The sequence below is a fragment of the Moschus berezovskii genome, chromosome 3 (assembly GCF_049115385.1).
Source record: "Moschus berezovskii isolate FMDL1 chromosome 3, NW_MosBer_1.0, whole genome shotgun sequence".
NCBI classification, from domain to species: domain Eukaryota; kingdom Metazoa; phylum Chordata; class Mammalia; order Artiodactyla; family Moschidae; genus Moschus; species Moschus berezovskii.
Genome location: NC_142462.1, coordinates 90,302,628 through 90,327,022, shown reverse-complemented (window position 1 = coordinate 90,327,022; position 24,395 = coordinate 90,302,628). Strand labels below are relative to the sequence as shown.

General features: G+C 39.4%; 1 protein-coding gene across 2 annotated transcripts in view; it reads left to right on the top strand.

Moving 5' to 3' along the window:
* Nucleotides 1-24,395, top strand: part of SUGCT (succinyl-CoA:glutarate-CoA transferase) — a 791,249-nt gene that overhangs the window by 278,173 nt on the left and 488,681 nt on the right. The window lies entirely within an intron of this gene.

Sequence of the window (24,395 nt, the reverse complement as noted above, 5' to 3'; positions counted from 1 at the left end):
ATGCTTTTGAACTGTGGTGCTGGAGAAGACTCTTGAGAGTCCCTTGGACTGCAAGGAGATCCAACCAGTCCGTTCTAAAGGAGATCATTCCTGGGTGTTCATTGGAAGCACTGATGCTAAAGCTGAAACTGCAATACTTTGGCCACCTCATGCGACGAGTTGACTCACTGGAAAAGACTCTGATGCTGGGAGGGATTGGGGGCAGGCAGAGACGGGGACGACAGAGAATGAGATGGCTGGATGGCATCACTAACTCGATGGACATGAGTTTGAGTGAACTCTGGGAGTTGGTGATGGACAGGGCGGCCTGGCGTGCTGTGATTCATGGGGTCGCAAAGAGTAGGACCTGACTGAGCGACTGAACTGAACTGAACTGAAAGTGCCTAAAATCACTGGTTATTTTGTAAAAAAAATGGGACTACATTTATTTAGAAACAAACTTTCAAAATATGTTTATAAATCTAATTGCTAAAAGCGTTGCTTGAACTTTACCTTCTCCTTAGAATAATTGAAAAAAAAAAATAAAAAACTTCTGAATGGTCAGCAGTTGCTGTTTTTTTTCGCTTTTTAAAGTGTTACTAAGAACACATATGCCAGATTGCATTTAACTGCATTTTAATGGTTCAGTCATTAACCTACTGAAAAAAAGTAGCTTAAATGGAAACACTGACATAAACCTTACTACACTGGCTCCAATGTGTTGCTATCATAAAGTATCCATCTTCTATATGGGTATGTTTTCATAGGATACTATTGAAAAGGTAATGGAAAATTAATGTTGCAATGGAGAATTTGATTCTTTGTATATATATATTTAAACACTCTAGCACAGTGCATGTTTACAACATCAAGCAGTTTATTTGGAATTAAGGTTTATCATAAATTTTATGATATTTAAAACATATTTTACAACTGGCCATATATTATTTCTGCTCCCTATTTTGAAGTTTATCTCATTTCTTTGACAAAATATTTGTTATGTGTCTCTCCTTGGACTGGTGCCATACTATTTATAATAAGTCTTCAATAAGAAAAATAAGTCTTAGGTGATCAATAACATTATTCCTTACAGATAATTTTTCTGATTAAATTTGAAAATGTACTCTGCCATGGTGGGATAGTGTGTCAAATGGTAGAAATAACTGAGCATGAAATAATTTAAAAGATAACCATCATCGAAAGGTAGCCTTCTTACTGCTGATGGAAATGTAAATTGATGCTGAAGCTGAAGCTCCAATACTTTGGCCACCTGATGCGAAGAGCTGACTCACTGGAAAAGACCCTGATGCTGGGAAAGATTGAGGGCAGGAGGAGAAGGGGACAACAGAGGACACGATGGTTGGATGGCATCACCAACTCAATGGACGTGACTTTGAGCAAACTCTGGGAGATGGTGAAGGATGAGAAAACCTGGCGTGCTGCAGTCCATGGGGTCACAAAGAGTGGGACAAGACTGAGCGACTGAACAAATAACAGCAGACACTATGGAGAATAGTATGGAGGTTTCTTAAAAAGCTAGAGTTACCATGTGATCCAGCAACCCCACTCCTCAGTATATGGCTCTAATTTGAAAAGATATATGCACCCCAATGTTCATAGCACCACTGTTTATAATAGCCAAGACATGAAAGTAACCTAAATGTCCATCAATAGATGAATGAATAAAGATGTTGTGTGTGTATACAATGGAATATTACTCAGCCATAAAAAGAATGAAAGGTCCGTCTAGTCAAGGCTATGGTTTTTCCCGTGGTCATGTATGGATGTGAGAGTTGGACTGTGAAGAAAGCTGAGCGCCGAAGAATTGATGCTTTTGAACTGTGGTGCTGGAGAAGACTCTTGAGAGTCCCTTGGACTGCAAGGAGATCCAACCATTCCATTCTGGAGGAGATCAATCCTGGGTGTTCATTGGAGGGACTGATGCTAAAGCTGAAACTCCAATACTTTGGCCACCTCATGCGACGAGTTGACTCACTGGAAAAGACTCTGATGCTGGGAGGGATTGGGGGTGGGAGGAGACGGGGACGACAGAGAATGAGGTGGTTGAATGGCATCACTGACTCGATGGACATGAGTTTGAGTGAACTCCGGGAGTTGGTGATGGACAGGGAGGCCTTTCGTGTTGTGGTTCATGGGGTCGCTAAGAGTCGGACACGACTGAGTGACTGAACTGAACTGAATGTTATTTGAAGCAAGACAGATGGACCTAGAGGTTATTATTACTTACTAAGTGAAGTAAGTCAGAAAGAGAAAAATATCATGATATCACTTATATGTATATATCACTTATATATATATATATATATATATATGTTCTTTTTTATGTTATTTTCCTTTAAGGTTATTATAAGATATTGAATAAGGTTCCCTGTGTTATACAGTAAGTCCTTGTTGTTCATGTATTTTATATATAGTAGTGTGAAATGTTAATCCCAAATCCAAATTTAACCCTCTCACCCTTTCCCCTTTGGTAACCATAAATTTGTTCTTTATGTCTATTTCTGTTTTGCAAAAAAGTTCATTTGTATCATTATTTTAGTGAAAAAGCCAGTTTAAAACTGAACATTCAAAAAATGAAGATCATGGCATCTGGTCCCATCATTTCATGGCAAAAAGATTGAGAAACAATGGAAACAGTGACAGACTTTATTTTCTTGGGCTCCAAAATCACTGTGGATTGTCTTACAGCCATGAAATTAAAAGATGCTTGCTCCTTGGAAGAAAAGCTATGACAAACCTAGAACAGCATATTAAAAAACAGAGACAGTACTTTGCCAACAAAAGTCTGTATAGTCAAATCTATGGTTTTTCCAGTAGTCATGTACAGATGTGAGAGTTGGACCATAAAGAATGCTGAGTGCTGAAGAACTGATGCTTTTGAACTGTGGTGTTGGAGAAGACTCTTGAGAGTCCCTTGAACTGCAAGGAGATCCAACCAGTCAAACCTAAAGGAAATCAACCCTGAATATTCATTGGAAGGACTGATGCTGAAGCTGAAGCTCTAGTATTTTGGCCACCTGATACAAAGAACCGAGTCATTGGAAAAGACCCTGATCCTGGGAAATATTGAAGGCAGGAGGAGAAGGGGACAACAGAGGACAAGATGGTTGGATGGCTTCACCGACTCAGTGGACATGTGTTTGAGCAAACTCTGGAACATGGAGAAGGACAAGGAAGCCTGTGATGCTGCAGTCCATAGGGTCACAAAGAGTCGGACACGACTGAGTGATTTGAACAACAAAAGAACATATATGTGTGTGTGTATCCCTTGTGCCTTAGCTGGTAAAGAATCTACCTGCAACGTGGGAGACCTGAGTTTGATTCCTGGGTTGAGAAGATCCCCTGGAGAAGGGAAAGGCTACCCACTCCAGTATTCTGGCCTAGAGAATTCCATGGACTATACAGTCCATGGGGTCGCAAAGAGTCAGACATGACTGAGTGACTTTCACTTTCATATATATATGAATCACTTTATTGTATACATGGAACATTGTGTATCAACTATACTTCAATAAAAAGTCAAACACACATTAAAAATAGATATCATCCTCCTCCTCCTCCTTGTCCTTATGACATGGTCAGAGAACTTGCCTATGTAGTTTTCATAGAGAAGGGAATCAAGGTGTAGGGAATTGAATCAGTACAGATGGAGACAGGAGAGTGGGAACATCTGCAAGCCTGTAAGGTAATTTCTTTCTATACCTACTTGGTAGAGGTGTAGATGTGTGGAACAGTAGTAAATATGGAAGAATTTTGTGATTTGAGACTATAATAACTGCCTTATCAATCTAATCATCTTACCTATCAAGTTGTGAATCTTGAGAAGAAACGAGTACTTTCCCTCTAGACCTAGAGCTTCTACCACATTGTAGGCAGTTTTCAAGAAGGGTTGAGAACGTTGATGTTTTGAAGCTGTGTACCTGTTGACAGAGTACCTGTCTATGCTTCCTCTTTCATACGGGTAAAATGGAGATAATATAATAGTAGTGTCTAGCTAAAAAGGTTGCTGGGAGGCTTACAAGAGTCATTACATAATAAGAATTCAATAAATTTTACTATTATTATTATTTAAATAGCAAAAGATTTAAGTTACTTTGAGAAGAGTGGCAAAGAAGAACCAAATAGTCTTGGGTTCTTGTCTTGGTTTCTTATTTGTGTTCAGCAAAGCTATTGTACTCTCTGAGACCTGATTTTTCTTATAAGTAAAGTGGGAATAGTCATACATATTTTGCAGGCTTGTTGAAAGAATATTATGAATGTAAATTACCAAGCAAAGAGTCAGACCCAATACTGAGTGCTTGATGAATGAGGCCATTGTAATTATTTACCAAAAAAAAAAAAAAAAACACACAACAACCAACACAGTTATAATCAGATTGAGTGCCTAAGGACACTGTGTCTTAACAAAGTAGCATTACTTTACTCAGGAACATAAAGAACAAAGGTTAGTGTTCTCCAGAATTCATGTACTTGACATTACCTCTCAGCCAAAAGAAATATATTGCAGAGAAAGTGGTTGTAAATGCTATGTTCTATTTATACATGATGAGGGTGTTGTGAACTCTGTAGCCACATTTTAAATATCTTGTGTGTGAGGGCTTTCTTGTTTCTTACCTTATAAAATGTTCTTGTTTTAAATGTCTCACAGTGCATGTAAACATATATAAGCTTGCCCCAAACACTCATAATAAAATAAGCAAAATCTTTTAGACTAGACCATTTTCTTTCTTTTTCACTGTTTTATTGTAATCATCCTATCAGGATTTCATGTTTGATCTTAAAATCACAGAATTTAATTAGCTGGAAGGGATCAGTCTATCACCCTAAATTTGTTTGTCAGGGATCTATGACCTGACAAGTTGAAGTGATTACCTAAGGCCATATAGTAAGTTAGTAGCAGAATCCTGGTCTCTTGTCTCAAAGACAACATTCGGGGATGAGAAATGACACTGGATCAGGACAGAATTGAACCTTTTATTATTTAGGAGTGGTGGTATTGGGGCCCTACAAAGTGTAGTCTGCATATGTGTGTGACATTCAGCATATGGCTGAAAGAAAAGATTGGATAAGGCTGGTGCTGGGGACACTTATCTGGTGACAGAGGCTGACCCATACATTCAAAGGCATCTTATGATCTCAGTTATGGTCAGGTAATATTATCTAAGGGCTTCCCATGTGGTACTAGTGGTAAAGAAACCACCTGCCAATGCAGGAAACATAAGATACATGGGTTTGATCCCGGGGTTGGGAAGATCCCCTGGAGGAGGGCATGGCAACCCACTCCAGCATTCTTGACTGGAAAATTCCATGGTCAGAGAAGCCTGGCAGTCGCAAAGACTTGGACACTACTCAAGTGACTTAGCACACATGTAGCATGCAATATTATCTAAGGATGTCAGGTTGAACCAGAAAGGCAAACATCAGGTAAATATCTCAGCAGTGGGCTGTGAAAAGAAGAGAAATGAAAAGCAAAGGAGAAAAGGAAACATATACCCATTTGAATGCAGAGTTCCAAAGAATAGCAAGGAGAGTTAAGAAAGCCTTCCTCAGCGATCAGTGCAAAGAAATAGAGGAAAACAATAGAATAGGAAAGACTAGGGATTTCTTCAAGAAAATTAAAGATACCAAGGGAACATTTCATGCCAAGATGGGCTCAATAAAGGAAAGAAATGGTATGAACCTAACAGAAGCAGAAGATATTAAGAAGAGGTGGCAAGAATACACAGAAGAACTGTACAAAAAAGATCTTCGTGACGAAGATAATCATGATGGTGTGATCACTCACACTCACCTAGAGCCAGACATCTTGGAATGTGAAGTCAAGTGGGCCTTAGGAAGCATCACTACGAACAAAGTTAGTGAAGGTGATGGAATTCCAGTTGAGCTATTTCAAATCCTAAAAGATGATGCTGTGAAAGTGCTGCACTCAATATGTCAGTAAATTTGGAAAATTCAGCAGTGGGCTACAGGATTGGAAAAGGTCAGTTTTCATTCCAATCCCAAAGAAAGACAATACCAAAGAATGCTCAAACTACCACACAGTTGCACTCATCTCACACACTAGTAAAGTAACGCTCAAAATTCTCCAAGCCAGGCTTCAGCAATACGTGAACTATGAACTTCCAGATGTTCAAGCAGGTTTTAGAAAAGGCAGAGGCACCAGAGATCAAATTGCCAACATCCGCTGGATCATGGAGAAAGCAAGAGAGTTCCAGAAAAACATCTATTTCTGCTTCATTGACAATGCCAAAGCCTTTGACTTTGTTGGTCACAATAGACTGTGGAACATTCTGAAAGAGATGGGAATACCAGACCACCTGACCTGCCTCTTGAGAAACCTCTATGCAGGTCAGGAAGCAACAGTTAGAACTGGACATGGAACAACAGACTGGTTCCAAATAGGAAAAGGTGTACGTCAAGGATGTATATTGTCACCCTGCTTATTTAACTTATATGCAGAGTACATCATGAGGAACGCTGGGCTGGAAGAAGCACAAGCTGGAATCAAGATTGCCGGGAGAAATATCAATAACCTCAGATATGCAGATGACACCACCCTTATGGAAGAAAGTGAAGAAGAACTCAAAAGCCTCTTGATGAAAGTGAAAGAGGAGAGTGAAAAGGTTGGCTTGAAGCTCAACATTCAGAAAACGAAGATCATGACATCTGGTCCCATCACTTCATGGGAAATAGATGGGGTAACAGTGTCAGACTTTATTTTTTTGGGCTCCAAAATCACTGCAGATGCTGATTGCAGCCATGAAATTAAAAGACGCTTACTCCTTGGAAGGAAAGTTATGACCAACCTAGATAGCAAATTAAAAAACAGAGACATTACTTTGCCACCCAAGGTCCGTCTAGTCAAGGCTATGATTTTACCCGTGGTCATGTATGGATGTGAGAGTTGGACTGTGAAGAAAGCTGATCGCTGAAGAATTGATACTTTTGAACTATGGTGCTGGAGAAGACTCTTGAGAGTCCCTTGGACTGCAAGGAGTTCCAACCAGTCCATTCTGGAGGAGATCAATCCTGGGTGTTCACTGGAAGGACTGATGCTAAAGCTGAAACTGCAATACTTTGACCACCTTACGCGACGAGTTGGCTCACTGGAAAAGTGTCTGATGCTAGGAGGGATTGGGGGTGGGTGGCGACGGGGATGACAGAGAATGAGATGGTTCAATGGCATCACCGACCTGATGGACATGAGATTGAGTGAACTCCGGGAGTTGGTGATGGACAGGGAGGCCTGGCATGCTGTTATTCATGGAGTTGCAAATAGTCGGACACGACTGAGCAACCGAACTGAACTGAACTGTCTTTTATATTTTTTTATCTAGAAACATCATTAGTTGAATATCTTGTGATTCTGATTCTGGTCTTTATTTTTTCTTTCAACTCCTGCTCATGGTAACATTTTCTTTTATATTGTGTATGTCGGATTGTAGACTCAAAGATAATTGGGCTATCTCAGTAAATCCCTTTCAATTTAGCTTGAGGGAGTCCTTCTAAGTTGGGTTTGTATTTACTTCTTGCATAGCATCCTAAGGGACCTAATGGAAAGCAGTGGCCATTTTTTGGCTTTTGCTATGACCAACCTAGATAGCATATTAAAAAGCAGAGACATTACTTTGCCAACAAAGGTCCGTGTAGTCAAGGCTATGGTTTTTCCCGTGGTCATGTATGGATGTGAGAGTTGGACTGTGAGTAAGGCTGATCGCCAAAGAATTGATGCTTTTGAACTGTGATGCTGGAGAAGACTCTTGAGAGTCCCTTGGACTGCAAGGAGATCCAACCAGTCTATTCTAAAGGAGATCAATCCTGGGTGTTCTTTGGAAGGACTGATGCTAAAGCTTAAACTCCAATACTTTGGCCACCTTATGTGACTATTTGACTCACTGGAAAAGACTCTGATGCTGGGAGGGACTGGGGGCAGGAGGAGAAGGGGATGACAGAGAATGAGATAGCTGGATGGCATCACCGATGCTATGGACATGAGTTTGAGTGAACTCCAGGAGTTGAAGATGGACAGGGAGGCCTGGTGTGCTGTGATTCATGGGGTTGCAAAGAGTCGGACGCGACTGAGTGACTGAACTGAACTGAACTGAACCTCTTTAGGGGAAAATTGGGAGAAGGAGATGGCAACCCACTCCAGTACTCTTGCCTGGAGAATCCCATGGATGGAGGGGCCCAGTAGGCTATGGTCCATATGGTCACTAAGAGTCAGACACGACTGAGCGACTTCACTTTTTCACTTTTCACTTCCATGCATTGGAGAAGGAAATGGCAACCCACTCCAGTGTTCTTGCCAGGAGAATCGCAGGGACAGAGGAGCCTGGTGGGTTGCCGTCTGTGGGTTCGCACAGAGTCGGACACGACTGAGGCGACTTAGCAGCAGCAGTAGCAGGGAAAAACCATGATTCACATTATTCAGAAAAGTCTTTTTTATCCTATCTTTTCTCATGAAATAGATCTTTCTTATTTATACTTTTACTGATAGAGTAGCCTTTTATGTTTTCCAACTTCATGATGGTGTTACCAACTTTGAAAAATTTAGGATGAGTTTGGAAATGGGTCAGTGTTCCAGAGAGCATTCCTGTAGAAGTCATGGTTGAATATCTGGGAGTGAGTGAGGTCATAGAGTTGAAGGTGAGGGTGACTGCGGAGAAAGGCACAGGAATCCCACAGAGTAAGAAGAACTGGGATTGGAAGGAAATAAGACTGTATAGTTTCTCACCAGGGTAAAACAGGAGAGTGTGGTTGGGGCCGAGGCAAGGAGATAAAAAAAAAGTGAGGACTTTGAGGGGACTTCCCTAGGGTCCAGTGGTTAAGACTCTGTGCTTCCACTGCAGGGGACACTGGTTCCATTCCTGGTTGGGGAACATTTTGTGGAACTAGGATCCTGCATGCTGAACAGTAGGGCAAAAATGTAAAAATTTTTTTAAAAGTGAAGACTTTGAGAAAAAATGTTGTGATTAAGATGTCATTTGAGAGTAGTTTTGATGAAGTGCTGAATGGGAGTCATCCAGGCATAAAAGGGAGAAGTGAACGAATGGTAGGGAATGGAAGCAGAGAGCAAACTGGTTTCTCATATACAGTTAGGTAACTAAAAACTGATTATTAATTTGTGTGGAGAGAAGTTCCTGAAGAACTGAAATTGTTTGGTCTTTGCAAATGTCATTCTTTGCTCAGAATACCTGATAAATAAGATTTCATGATCATTTTTAAAAAACCACCCTATCTAAAGATTCAGTTCAGTTCAGTCACTCAGTTGTGTCTGAGTCTTTGCGACCCCATGGACTGCAGCACACCAGGCTTCCCTGTCCATCACCAACTCCTGGAGTACACTCAAATTTATGTCCTTTGAGTTGGTGATGCCATCCAACCATCTCATCCTCTGTCATCCCCTTCTCCTCCTGCCTTCAATCTTTCCCAGCATCAAGGTCTTTTCCAATGAGTCAGTTCTTCGCATCAGGTGGCCAAAGTATTGGAGTTTCAGCTTCAGCATCAGTCCTTCCATGAATATTCAGGACTGATTTCCTTTAGGATTGACTGGTTTGATTAGCTATCATATTGAAAAAAATGGAACTTTGTTAGATGGAAAATATAGATTAAGGTAAAATAAATCAGCATTCTCTTGATGTTTAGCCAAAGCCTTCATTTAGAGCCTTGTATAAAATTGCAAACATAGTTTATTTTTGAGGGGATAATATTAAATCAGGTTTTAAATAAAGCAGTTAATAAAGCAGTGCTAGTGATACTAACACTGAAGAAAATGAAAGATCACACTCTATAGATTCTTCTGGGTGTCAGCAGGGTCCTTGCTCCTATACAGGTCAATCATTTTGCCCTGCCTTCTTCAAACTTTTCTGTGGAACAGTCTTCTGGGAGGAATTAATTAGTGTTCTTACCAAAAAATATTTCATCATCAAACTAATTTGGGAAACTCTTTTTTTTTTTTAAATCCCAGGTCCCTTTTGGAGTTTCATAAATTTTCTAGTACTTTAAGGATTTTGAAAAGTAGGATAAAAAAGCTGTTGAACTTGCATTTCCCAAACTTATTTGAGTGAAGAGAAGTTTTGTGTGTGTGGGGCAGAGAGAGAAAAAGAGGGAAGATTGTTATTAACATACTATGGAATAGGGTTTTGTGAAAATAATTTGGGAAATGCTGGCTTAAAATCTTCAGTTTTAAGAAATTTTTTTTTTCAAATAAGTATAAGGTCCTCCTCGGAGAAGGCAATGGCAAGCCACTCCAGTACTCTTGCCTAGAAAATCCCATGGATGGAGGAACCTGGTAGGCTGCAGTCCGTGGGGTCGCTAAAGGTCGGACACGACTGAGCGACTTCACTTTCACTTTTCACTTTCACACATTGGAGAAGGAAATGGCAACCCACTCCAGTGTTCTTGCCTGAAAAATCCCAGGGACGGGGGAGCCTGGTGGGCTTCCGTCTAAGGGGTCACACAGAGTCGGACACGACTGGAGTGACTTAGCAGCAGCATAAGGTCCTCCTAATATGTCAGGCCCTGTGCAAATCAAATAAATCATAAATCTGTAAGATATAGATCCAGCTGCCTTTTTTTTTAAGTCTTTATTGAATTTTTTACAATATTGCTTCTGTTTTATGTTTTGGTTTTTTGGCCTCAGGGCATGTGGAATCTTAGGTCCCTGACCAGGGATCGAACCCGAACCCCCTGCATTGGAAGGTGAACTCCCAACCACTGGACCTCCAGGGAAATCCCTTGACCAGGCCTTCTTGCTCATTGCTTCCCTCAAACTCCACTATGTAAGAAAACTGTAGTCATATACTGACCCTGAACCTGCATCATATAGCACAGGTTGAGAGATCTAGGATTAAATCTTTTTGGTTCTATAGAGCAGAAGTGCAGTCAAACTAACTGATAAAACAGGGATGGGTGTTTTGATGATGGTTATTCTAACTGGTGTGAGGTGATATATCTCATTGTAGTTTTGATTTGCATTTCTCTAATAATGAGCGATGTTGAGCATCTTTTCATGTGTTTATTAGCCACCTGTGTGTCTTTTTTGGAAAAATGCCTGTTTAGGTCTTCTGCCCATTTATTGATTGGATTGTTTGTTTTTCTGGTATTGAGTTGTATGAGCTGTTTTTATATTTTGGAAATTAATCTTTTGTCAGTTGTTTCATTTGCTATTATCTTATCCCATTTTGAGGGTTGTTTTTTCACCTTGCTTATAGTTTCCTTGGCTATGCAAAAGATTTTAAGTTTAATTAGCTTGCACTTGTTTATTTCTGTTTTTATTTCCAATACTCTAGGAGGTGGGTCATAAAGGATCTTGCTGTGATTTATGTTATACAGTGTTCTGCCTATGTTTTCCTCTAAGAGTTTTATTTATTTTCTGGTCTTACATATGACCCAACAATTCCACTACTGGGCGTATACCCTGAGAGAACTGTAATTGAAAAACACACACATACTCCATTGTTCATTGCAGCACTATTTACAATAGCTAGGACATGAAAGCAACCTGGATGTTCATGGAGAGATGAATGGATAAAGAAGCTGTGGTACATATATAAAAGGAATATCACTCAGCCATAAAAAAGGAATGCATTTGAATCAGTTCTAATGATGTGGATGTCCCTAGAGCCTATTATACAGATTGAAGTAAGTCATAAAGAGAAAAATAAATATTATTTATTAATGTATATATATATATATGAGATCTAGAAAGATGATACTGAAAAACCTATTTGCAGGGCAGCAATGCAGATGCAGACACAGAGAACAGACTTGTGGACATGGGGCTGGGGTGAAGGAGAGGGTGGGATGAATGGAGAGAGTAGCATGGAAACATATACACTATCATACATAAAATTGATAGCCAGTGGGAATTTGCTGTATGACTCAGGGAGCTCAAACCAGGGCTCTGTGACAACCTGGAGGGGTGGGATGTGGTGGGAGATTCAAGAGGGAGGGGACATATGTATACCCATGGCTGATTCATGTTGATGTATGGCAGCAACCAACACAATATTGTAAAACAATTATCCTTCAATTAAAAATAAAGGAAAAAAAAAGAAAATAAAGGATGGGGTTGGATAAGGGGAGGCTATTTTAAAGCTACAGAAATTTTGCAGAAACACAAGTGTAGTCTCATTTCATGAGAATCAAGATGCCATTAGGCATATGGCAGTTGCTTTGTCCCTGTCTGTTTCTTTTGTATCATTTCAGTTGCTCAGTTAGGTCCGACTCTTTGCCACCCCATGAACTGCAGCACGCCAGGCTTCCCTGTACATCACCAACTCCTGGAGTTTACTCAAACTCATGTCCATCGAGTCGATGATGCCATCCAACCATCTCATCCTCTGTTGTCCCCTTCTCCTTCTGCCTTCAATCTTTTTCAGCATCAGGGTCTTTTCCAGTGAGTCAGTTCTTCACGTCAGGTGGCCAAAGTATTGGAGTTTCAGCTTCAGCATCAGTCCTTCCAGTGAATATTCAGGACTGATTCCTTTAGGATGTACTGGTTGGATCTCCTTGTAGTCCAAGGGACTCTCAAGAGTCTTCTCCAACACCACAGTTCAAAAGCATCATTTCCTTAGCTCTCAGCCTTCTCACATCCATACATGACTACTGGAAAAACCATAGCTTTGACTTGACAGAGCTTTGTTGGAAAAGTAATGAATAGTCTAGTCTTTTGTCCAAGTTTAGTCTTTCTGAGGCTTTCTTACTTAACTTAAGCCTAATATGGTCATTCCAGCTGCACTTCCACATGGCTTTTGAATTTTCAAACTGATATAATTGATTCCGGCTTGGTCAATCTATTGGCTGGCTTGTGAGTGATATCTGCATAATTCTAGTCAACTAGGGATGAGGAACGGTCAGTCACACCATGTACTGAGCCGCTTCTTCAGGACGGTTTGGGTGGAGTGGAAATAAAACATATTTAATGTCACGGGGATGAAGAATTTTAGTGTTTGAGAACATAGGCAGTAATAAATTATTTCCAGCATATTCAATTATGCCTAAAAATTCTTAACTAGCTCCCACCTTTATTTGCAGAGCATGAATCACAGAGGAACTAAAATATTCAAACAGAGAAATAAACTCTAAAATAAAACAGAATCTCCTGTTACCCTTGACCTTTTAGCTAATATGACCTGTTGGCAGAGGTAGAAATATCAAGTATCTTTCCTCAAGTGGTTATGGAGTTGAGAAAAGAATTATTGCTTGCTTCACCTGTTGACCTACTGGAAGGGCTACTGAGATTTTTTTCAGGTTGTTTTGGAAGAATGCTCCTAATGGCTTTTGTGTTAGATTACTTTGGAAGGGACAACTTCCTCATTGGTTTAAATTTTGATGCAAAAGAGCCTTGCATAATGCTCCCATGATCTCAGTTGAGGTGTATGTGTCCATGTGAGTGAATCCAACTCTTTTGGGTCACCAATGATTGAAACAAAAATGTGCAGAATAATATTCAGAGTGCATATTTTTTTTCTTCTGAGTATGTCATGCAATAGAAATAGTTGAAGTATTGAGACTTCAATTCTCTTGCAATTCAACATGACTCTCTGCTGAATAAGGCTAAGGCTCATTTTCCCTGCTTCTTATATCCACATGCAGACAGTGTCTACTGACCTTTCCATCTATCGTTGGAAAGATGGAGAGATTCAGGCTTCACTTCATTTCCAGATTCATGAGGACTTGAGACAAGAAGTAATTAATCCATGCTCAGTTCTGAATTTTGCCTTCTGATTTTTAGTTTCCCGGGGAGAGAATTCATTGATCATTTATTCTTCAAGGATTCCAGCCTCTGATATAGTTATTTCTTACTGTATGGTAGCAATTCATCATTCTGGTCTCTACCTTAATCTCACAGGCATGATAGATGGTCTGAGTTAGGCTCCCAGGTCCTGATCACCCAAGAGAAGGAAGGAGTCCTTTAAGGAATGGGTTCAGACCCTGGAAGGTAACCATCTCACCAGGGTCCTACCAGCTCCTTGCAGCCTCCCATCTTTTCCATCACTTGCCTTAGAGATGTCTGTAAATACATAAGATGGAGCCTTCCCTAAAGCTTTTTTCTGACCCTGCAGTTGACTTGTTTTAGATACTTGCTTATCCCATGAGGACTGCATGTCACTTGCTACTGTGAGTCAGTCAGACCTTACCATAAGTGCTTACTCTTCATTGAATAAATTGAGTAGCCATTAGTTCTTCTCATAATCTTTGAGCCAAGCCCAAAGATGTTTTGAGAATCTGTATTCTTTAGATTATAGAACCCATTTTATATTTGGATGGAAAATTAATTTTACTTCCAGTTAATATTCAACTATTAGGTAGTAGCTATCTGGGGTATTTGCTGAAAAGAACACTAAGGCTGATCCTATATGCTTAAAGACAGAGTTGTCAGAGTTACATAGCAACGTCTGCCATAGGTACCAGATTAGGGTGATTATGATAACTTGATGGTTGGAGAAAGCAGAAGTGTGAATGAATCCTGAATGGTCCTGCCCTATGGAGAGATGCTGGGAGATTTCTCTGCATCATCCTGCAGGACAACTTCCTTCCCTCCAAGTACCACAGTGGGTTAAGAAATCCTTGGCTTTGTGCATTAGGGAGATAAAGGAAGACATCTTTCAGACAAATAAATGGACCTGACAGTGGAAGGACTGTCTTGTGAATAGGCTAAATTTTGACCATAGTAAAATGAGTAAGTAATTAATTAGTAGGACTAAAGCTTTCATTGTTCCAACTACAGGATATATATGGAATTCTTATTGAAATTATAGTCTCCATCTTCCCTTAAACTTATCTTCACCCATAAATTTAGGCAGTGAAGAAGGAAGAAGGAAGAAAGGAAGTGAAGGAAGTTTGTTTTGGGGATCAATTCTTTGCCATTTTCAGTGAGTTCTCATCTTTGTTTTCTTTTCCACTTTATTTATTTATTTATTTGGAGGCTAATTACTTTACAATATTGTATTGGTTTTGTCATACATTGACATGAATCCACCACGGGTGTACATGTGTTCCCCAACCTGAACCCCCCTTCCACCTCCCTCCCCATCCCATCCCTCTGAGTCTGGACTGGCGATCCATTTCACATATGATAATATACATGTTTCAATGCCATTCCCCCCAAATCATCCCACCCCTGCCCTCTCCCACAGAGTCATAAAGACTGTTCTATACATCTGTGTTTCTTTTGCTGTCTCACATACAGGGTTGTCGTTACTATCTTTCTAAATTCCATATATATGTGTTAGTATACTATATTGGTGTTTTTCTTTCTGGCTTACCTCACTCTGTATAATAGGCTCCAGTTTCATCCACCTCGTTAAAACTGATTCAAATGTATTCTTTTTAATTGCTGAGTAATACTCCATTATGTATGTGTACCACAGCTTTCTCATCCATTCGTTTGCAGATGGACATCTAGGCTGCTTCCATGTCCTGGCTATTATAAACAGTGCTGCGATGAACATTGGGGTAAATGTGTCTCTTTCAATTCTGGTTTCCTCAGTGTGTATGCCCATCAGTGGGATTGCTAGGTCATATGGCAGTTCTATTTCCAGTTTTTTAAGGAATCTCCACACTGTTCTCCATAGTGGCTGTACTAGTTTACATTTCCACCAACAGTGTAAGAGGGTTCCCTTTTCTCCACACCCTCTCCAGCATTTATTGCTTGTAAACTTTTGGATAGCAGCCATTCTGACTGGCGTGAAATGGTTCCTCATTGTGGTTTTGATTTGTACTTCTCTAATAATGAGTGCCGAAGAATTGATGCTTTTGAACTGTGGTGTTGGAGAAGACTCTTGAGAGTCCCTTATACTGCAAGGAGATCCAACCAGTCCATCCTAAAGGAGATCAATCCTGGGTGTTCACTGGAAGGACTGATGCAAAAGCTGAAACTGTAATACTTTGGCCACCTTATGCGACGAGTTGACTCACTGGAAAAGACTCTGATGCTGGGAAAGGTTGAGGGTGGGAGGAGAAGGGGATGACAGAGAATGAGATGGCTGGATGGCATCACTGACTCTGTGGACATGAGTTTGAGTGAACTCCGGGAGTTGGTGATGGACAGGGCGGCCTGGCGTGCTGTGATTCATGGGGTCGCAGAGAGTCAGACACGACTGAGTGACTGAACTGAACTGAACTGAATAATGAGTGATGTTCAGCATCTTTTCATGTGTTTGTTAGCCATCTGTATGTCTTCTTTGGAGAAATGTCTGTTTAGTTCTTTGGCCCATTTTTTGATGGGGTCATTTATTTTTCTGGAATTGAGCTGCAAGAGTTGCTTGTATATTTTTGAGATTAATCCTTTGTCAGTTGCTTCATTTGCTATTATTTTCTCCCATTCTGAAGGCTGTTTTTTCACCTTGCTTGTAGTTTCCTTTGTTGTGAGAAAGATTTTAATTTTAATTAGGTCCCATTTGTTTATTTTTGCTTTTATTTCCAATGTTCTGGGAGGTGGGTTATAGAGGATCCTGCTGTGATTTATATCGGAGAGTGTTTTGCCTATGTTCTCCTCTAGGAGTTTTATAGTTTCTGGTCTTACGTTTAATCCATTTTGAGTTTACTTTTGTGTATGGTGTTAGAAAGTGTTCTAGTTTCATTTTTTCACAAGTCATTGACTGGCTTTCCCAGCACCACTTGTTAAAAAGATTGTCTTTTCTCCATTGTATATTCTTGCCTCCTTTGTCGAAGATAAGGTGTCCATAGGTGCGTGGATTTATCTCTGGGCTTTCTATTTTGCTCCATTGATCTATATTTCTGTCTTTATGCCAGTACCATACTGTCTTGATGACCGTGACTTTGTAGTAGAGCCTGAAGTCCGGCAGGTTGATTCCCCCAGTTCCATTCTTCTTTCTCAAGATTGCTTTGGCTATTCAAGGGTTTTTGTATTTCCATACAAATTGTGAAATTATTTGTTCTCGTTCTGTGAAAAATACCGTTGCTAGCTTGATAGGGATTGCATTGACTCTATAGATAGATTTGGGTAGGAAACTCTCACTGTTTGCAGATGACATGATCCTATACATAGAAAACCATAAAGACTCCATCAGAAAATTACTAGAGCTAATTAATGAATATAGTAAAGTTGCAGGATATAAAATCAACACACCAAAATCCCTTGCATTCCTATACACTAACAATGAGAAAACAGAAAGAGAAATTAAGGAAACAATTCCACTCACCATTGCAACGAAAAGAATAAAATATTTAGGAATATATCTACCCAAAGAAACAAAAGACCTATATATAGAAAACTATAAAACACTGATGAAAGAAATCAAAGAGGACACAAATAGATGGAGAAATATACTGTGTTCATGGATCGGAAGAATCAATGTAGTGAAAAAGAGTTTTTATCTGGGGTCACTGACACTTTCTCATCTTTCCTACCTCATGCTTCCCAGTTTCGCCAGCAAGCCTTCTGTATAGCTTCTAGTATTTTTTGAATTGCTTACTTTGCTCTGATCCAACATAATACATTGGCCTTTTTTAGAAACTTTGTTTTTTTTTTAATCAGAGTGTAGTTAATTAACAATGTTGTTATAGTTTCAGGTGGGCAGCAAAGTGATTCAATTATGCATATACACGTATCTATTCTTTTTCAAATTCTTTTCCCATTTAAGTTGTTACATAACATTGAGCTGAGTTCCCTGTGCAATACAGTAGGTCTTTGTTGGTTATCCATTTTAAATATTGCACTGGGTACATGTCAATCACAAACTCTCTTAACTCCCCACTCCCCCTAACTCCTCGCTTCCAGTAACATGTTTGTGCTAAGTCCCTGAGTCTGTTTCTGTTTTGTTACTAAGTTCATTTGTATAATTTCTTTTTAGATTCCACATATAAGCGATATCATACAGTATTTTTTATGTCACTCATTATGACAATCAGTGCATCAGCCTTGATTTGACAAAACGTGTTAAGCTTCTGTTATGCCAGATGTTGTCCTAGGTGCGTGGGGTAACTGCTGCAGGTTCTAAGTTCTTATCTGCCAGCCAGACTCCTGTGCTCACTTAGAGATCACTGTCATTACTTCATGTGTCTTTGTTCAAAGGCTTGGGCTTCTGCTTTTGCCTATATTCTCTGAGGATTTTATCTAGTTAACTACCAGGGTGCTATCCCTCCACCCTGTGACTTGCTTTCACAACTTGTCATGTGGGAATTTGGAGGCAATTCTCTGAGCCTCATTCCCATAAATGCAGCTTCTGCCTATAAATCTCAGGAACTGACTACCTACTGAAGGACTTTCAAGAATTCAGTTCAGTTCAGTTGCTAGTAGTGTCCGACTCTTTGCAACCCCGTGGACTGCAACACACTAGCTTCCTGTCCGTCATCAACTCCTGGAGCTTCCTCAAACTCATGTCCATCGAGTTGCGATGCCATCCAACCATTTCATCCTCTGTTTCAAACATTTGTCCAAATTTCTTACTTCACTTACTACCTATACCCCCATACTTCATCTGGTTGAATGTTTCCCTCAGCCATGCTTATACAAACTTTCTATATTCTAGGCTGAAATTCCACTGTTAACTAGATCTGTACCCTAGTGTCTCTTCAGGTCTAGTGGGCAGGTCTAATATCAGTCTTTCCAGTAATGCCAACCTTCTGTGTGCCCTGTTTTGTCATTGATAAATCTTGAGATATGATGGAGTTAAAGTATGTTTGGAAAACCTTATTGATAATCTACTCTGTTATCTACTTTACAATAATATTCTTATTGAGGTTTAGTTAATATTCTACTCTAGCTTTATTTTTTTGCTTGAAGGTGAAATGTCATAATGACAGCCTGAATAAAGTTCTATTCTATGATAAATGTCTATGATAAGACTTTTAACTTGTCTTAGATAAGTGTAGGCTCATTGTTAGATATGGTATTTTCATGGATGGTACATAACTAGTACAAAACTTTATTTGTTGTAACATGTCTGGGGTAAAACAAAGAGTACTTGAAAAAGACTCAACATAGTCAAGGAATTTTTTTACCTTGAAGTATTCCTGAAAAATCATTATGGATTCTTGTCCAGAATTTTTTGCCACTTTCTATTAAATAGGAGGTGCTTTTGGCAGCTTAGTTCAATCTAGCTTGAGATTCTTTATAACACAGGCAATTCAGAATCATCAGTTTCTCATGCATAGCTTCCAGGAAAAATAACACCATGTGCCATTGTACATTATGTCCAGGATACATGATGGGTTCCTTCTTGAAGAACAGCAAGCTTTCCCTATAAAGGACTTCTAAGAAAAATGATATCTACTGATAATTTGTGAAGATAAAAAACACGACAATTTCCATTTCTTTTCTTGCCCCTGACTCCATATCTAGTATCAGAAACTGAGTGATTGAAAAATCCTAAATTTATTTTATTTAAAATAGGATTTAATTGATTTGAAGGGACTCGATGGACATGAGTTTGAGTGAACTCTGGGAGTTGGTGATGGACAGGGAGGCCTGGCGTTCTGTGCTTCATGGGGTCGCATAGAGTCGGACACGACTAAGCGACTGAACTGAACTGAAGGAACATTCAGGCTTCCTATGGAATTGGAAAATCCTGACCTGGATCTGGGGTTGCAGGAAATCAGTGTGTAGTATTGCTTTCAAAGTGGTTCTAGAATTCAAGACAATGTAGAAATGAGTGTGTTCAAATGGCTTATACCCCATGAAAAAAAATGTGTAGACAAATAGTTAATAGGTGAAATTAGGGGCTTCTGGCCTGTTTTATCACTTGTTGCAGAGTTCCATCCCATTGGACATTGTTCTTGGGCTGTAAGCATTTGAGGCCTCCTTGCCATCTGGCTCAGCCAGCTCCAGTGCCGTAAGGTGAGCTGAACTGCTAGTGGTAGGAAATAGTGCTCTATATTTGTCACAGTGTACTAGCACAGACCCAAAGTCAGTAACTGCTTGACATTCCAGAAAACATTCTCATGGCAATGAGTTCAACTCCATGGAATGTCTTTTTCCAGTGGACGATGAAGTCATTTTGCAATGGTTACCTTTTCGGGAAGAAAATCTTGTCAAAAATTAAGTAGCTCCAGGAGGGTTTGAAGTTTGTGTTCTTGTTTTTGAAGTAGACACACCATTAACTATATGTACCTTTTTTAGATCGGAGAAAATACTGACACATCAATACAGTAGTTTGAGGCTTCAATTTTTACAAGAGAAACATCCCAGCCATGAATGTTTGCAGCGCAGTCTGCTGCTCTTATTTAGTTCACCCTGTGATGGAAAATCTGCTAGAGGTGTGTGTACATAGTATGTGGTCATTTATCTTGCCTGGTATAGAGAGTGAGGCAACCAAGGGGATGAAGAGAGTTTGCAGAGTAGATAAAGAGTCCAGAAATAAAGATCAAAAGGCTTAGAACGTACAGGGGGTTCTTTTTATGTGCCAACCAGTATTATTAGTAGCTATTTGATAATAATGATATTTATTGAGTCCTTACCTTTTTATCAGAAATTATTCTATGCACCTCACACTGTGACTCTAATCTCACACTGAAACTGCTTTGCTTCAGTAATCACTGACTGAAGCATTTTATATTTTGACCATCCACAGTCTCCTGTCTTCCACCTTGCATTCAGTTGCTCACCACATTATGGCCAGTCTTTGACTTAATCAGGATTTCTTATCCACTGACACCTCTTCTATGCCCTATTCATAACTTCCTCACATCTTCATCACTTTTAGGTATTTGTTACAGCAGTATCCCACTTCTCAGTACCATTTTCTTAGTCCATTTGGGATACTATAACAGAATACCATAGCCTGGGTGGCTGAAACAGCAGGCATTTCTTTATTACAATTCTCAAGGCTAGGAAATCCAAGATCAAGATGCTGGCATATTAGATGTCTTGTGAGGGCCTACTTCCTGTTTCAGAAATGGCTGTGTTCTTATTCCTAATACCATCACATTGGGGAGTTAGGATTTCAACAACTGAATTTGAGGAGGATACTGGAGTGGGTTGCCATTTCCTTCTTCAGAAAACATTCATTTTACAGCAAAATATATTCCTCTAAAAGTTCTTATTTAAAATATACTTATTAATACTGTAGCAATAACATGGGACAGATAATTATTTAAAGAACTAATAATCTTCTTGCTCTTGTTATTCAGTCACTAAGTCATGTCCTACTTCTTTGCAACCCCACGAACTGCAGCATGCCAGGCTTCCCTGTCCTTTACTATCCCCCAGAGTTTGCTCAAACTCATGTCCATTGAGTTGGTGATGCCATCCAACCATCTCATCCTCTGTTGCCCTCTTCTTCTCCTACCTTCAATCTTCCCAGCATCAGGATCTTTCCCAATGAGTCAACTCTTTGTATCAGGTGACCAAAGTGTTGGAGTCTTAGCTTCAGCATCAGTCCTTCCAATGAGTATTCAGGACTGATTTCCTTTAGGACTGACTGGTTTGATCTCCTTGCTGTCCAAAGGACTCTCAAGAGTCTTCACCAGTACCACAATTTGAAAGCAACAATTCGTCAGTGCTCAGCCTTCTTTATGGTACAACTCTCACATCTGTATAGTCAAAGTTATGCTTTTGACTATATGGACCTTTGTAGGCAAAGTGATGTCTCTGCTTTTTATTAAGCTGTCTACTTTTGTCATAATTTTTCTTCCAAGGAGCAAGCATTTTTTAAATTTCATGACTGCAGTCACCATATGCAGTGGTTTTGGAGCCCAAGAAAATAAAATTTTTCATTGTTTCCACTTTACCCCGTCTATTTGCCATGAAGTGATGGACTGGATGCCATGATTTTAGGATTTTGAATGTTGAGTTATAAGCCAGCTTTTTAACTCTCTTCTTTCATCCTCATCAAAAGGCTCTTTGATTCCTCTTCTCTTTTCGTCTTTAGAGTGGTATCATCTATATATCTGAGATTGTTGATGTTTCTCCTGGCAGTCTTGATTCCAGCTTGTGATTCATCCAGCCTGGGATTTCACATGATGTTCGAAGTTAAATAAGCAGGTTGGCAATATACAGCCTTGATGTACTCATTTCCTAATCTTCATGCTAATAAATCTACTTGGTGAGCCTTAGTCTAATTATATCCTGGTGGCTGAGCTGCTCGGGCTTCCCAGGTGGCATTAGTGCTAAAGAACCCACCTGTCAATGAGGGAGACACGAGATGTGGGTTTGTTTCCTGGGTTGGGAAGCTCCCCTGGAGGAGGGCACAGCAACCTACTCCAGTATTCTTGTCTGGAGAATCCCATGGACAGAGGAGCCTGGCAGGCTACAGTCCATGGTGTTGCAAAGAGTTGGACAAGACTGAAGAAACTTAGCAGGCAAGCACGCATGCACAGCTGGGCTGTTACTTGTTATTTACTTTCCAGTGATTATTAACTAGTTATCACTGCTTAAAATTTAAAATATATGTATTGGTAAAAATATATTTCATGTTATGGTTCAGAATTAAAGAAGAAACAGCCACTTCTTTATTAATTGAAAGAAAATGAACCCTCTCCAATATGTACACTTGAACATGTCACTGATCCAAAATTTTGAAAACCATACTTCCTATTATACTTGTTAACACACATTGTTACTTCATATTACTTATCTACCTCCCAACTCACGTTTCCCTCATAAAAACAGCAAGCAAAAAACCTGTATAACTTCATAATTATGAATGGTTTGTTGAGACATCTCTGCTCAAAATCCTTGTCCTCCACTCATAGCTCTGTTGCAGACTTCCTTTCTGTAGTTTAAGAAACACTAATGCATTAGGTATGGCACTAATTTTGCTTTTGCCTGGTGGATAAGGGAATATAAACATTTAAAATAGTTCATGTAACATCTTGGTGGCATTGATTTACAAATCAAGCAAAAATGTAAACAGAAAAAAAACTCGATTATAGTGTTCCGAGATCCCTTTTAGTCACAACCCTATTATATGGAAGCAATCATTTGAGTGATTTATTAACATTTTATAACCATTTATTAATTGCCTCATATTCTTCAGATACCATGAAGTAGGAAGAATAAAAGAAAAAAAAATACAGTCTACCAACTCCAATCTACTTATACTGTGCAACAGAACTTTCTGTGATGATAGAAATGTTCTCTTTCTGGACTGTCTCCCATGGTAGCCACTAGCCACATGTGGCTATTGAATGTTTGATGTGTAGCTAGAATGTTGATAGAAGTAAACTATTAATTTTTCTTAAAAACAGCTTTATTGACATATAATACACATACACTAAAATTCACCCACTGAAACTGTACAATTCAGTGGTTTTTAGTACATTCATAGAGTTTTACTGCCTTTAACATAATCAATTTTAGAATATTTTCATTGTCCCAATAAGAAAACTGGTACTTGTGTAGTCACTTTCCACATTTCCCAAACTTCTTCAGCCCCAGACAGCCACTAATCTTTCTAGTCTCCATGGATTTGCTGATTTTGGTCATTTCCTATAAGTGGAATCACAATTTGTATTCTTTTGTGAATGGCTGATTTAATTTTAGTTTATTTAAATTTAATACTTACATGTGGCTAGTGGCCACCGTAAGAAACAAGTAATACAGATACTTAAGTAATGCTGAGGTTTGGAAGGTAATCCTGTAAAGGGGGCATTTGAAAAACATCAGAGAGATTAGCGATGAATGCAGACAGAGCCTAGAGATGAGACAGTTTCCTGAAGGAGGGGATGGTACCACCTAATACAGTAGTATAAGAAAGAATTGTTTCAATGATAGGATAGGAATCCTGATGACAAAGGGCATTGGGATGTGGTGGTTGGTGAAGAAGTGGCATTTTTATATTATTTAGAGATGGAGGAAGGGAACAATTTCAAGAAACCTTGAGAGGTATGTCAGAACTGGTACAAATTTTAGTTTGTTTCTAATATTTTTAGTATTAGCACGAGCTTCTGTGTAGGCAGAAGAAAAATATCCAATGGAAATGAAGACATAAAAGATGATTGAACAGGGTTCTGAAGCATGTGAGTAAGTACAGGTAGTACTAAGGTCATTAGCCTAGGAATAAGCCCTGACAGGAAAGACAGATGTTACCTTTTTCAGAGGTGGGCCTAAGTGAAGAAAAAGTAGGAGAAGATGCAGAGCAATTTTTACGTAGAATGAGAGGAAACTAAAGAAACTCATTTACTCAAAGAAAATGGGAATAAGGCTTTCTGAGGGTACAGTTTGGTTTCCCTGACCATCACTGTGATCCAGTGTGTAGAAGTGAGTTCTGCTAAGTACTTAAGAGGGGCTTGAACTATGAGAAGGATCAATTATTTATATGTATCTGGCTTCCCAAATAAACATGTCTTTTAAAAGGAAGACACTTTCTCAGGTACATACAGCCACATGGGGTCCAGTGATCTAGATGTGTCATTTTTCACTTCCGAGGAAGTTTGTATCTGAGATTTTCAAAGACAAACTGTAGCTCCATTACTCATCTTTCTTC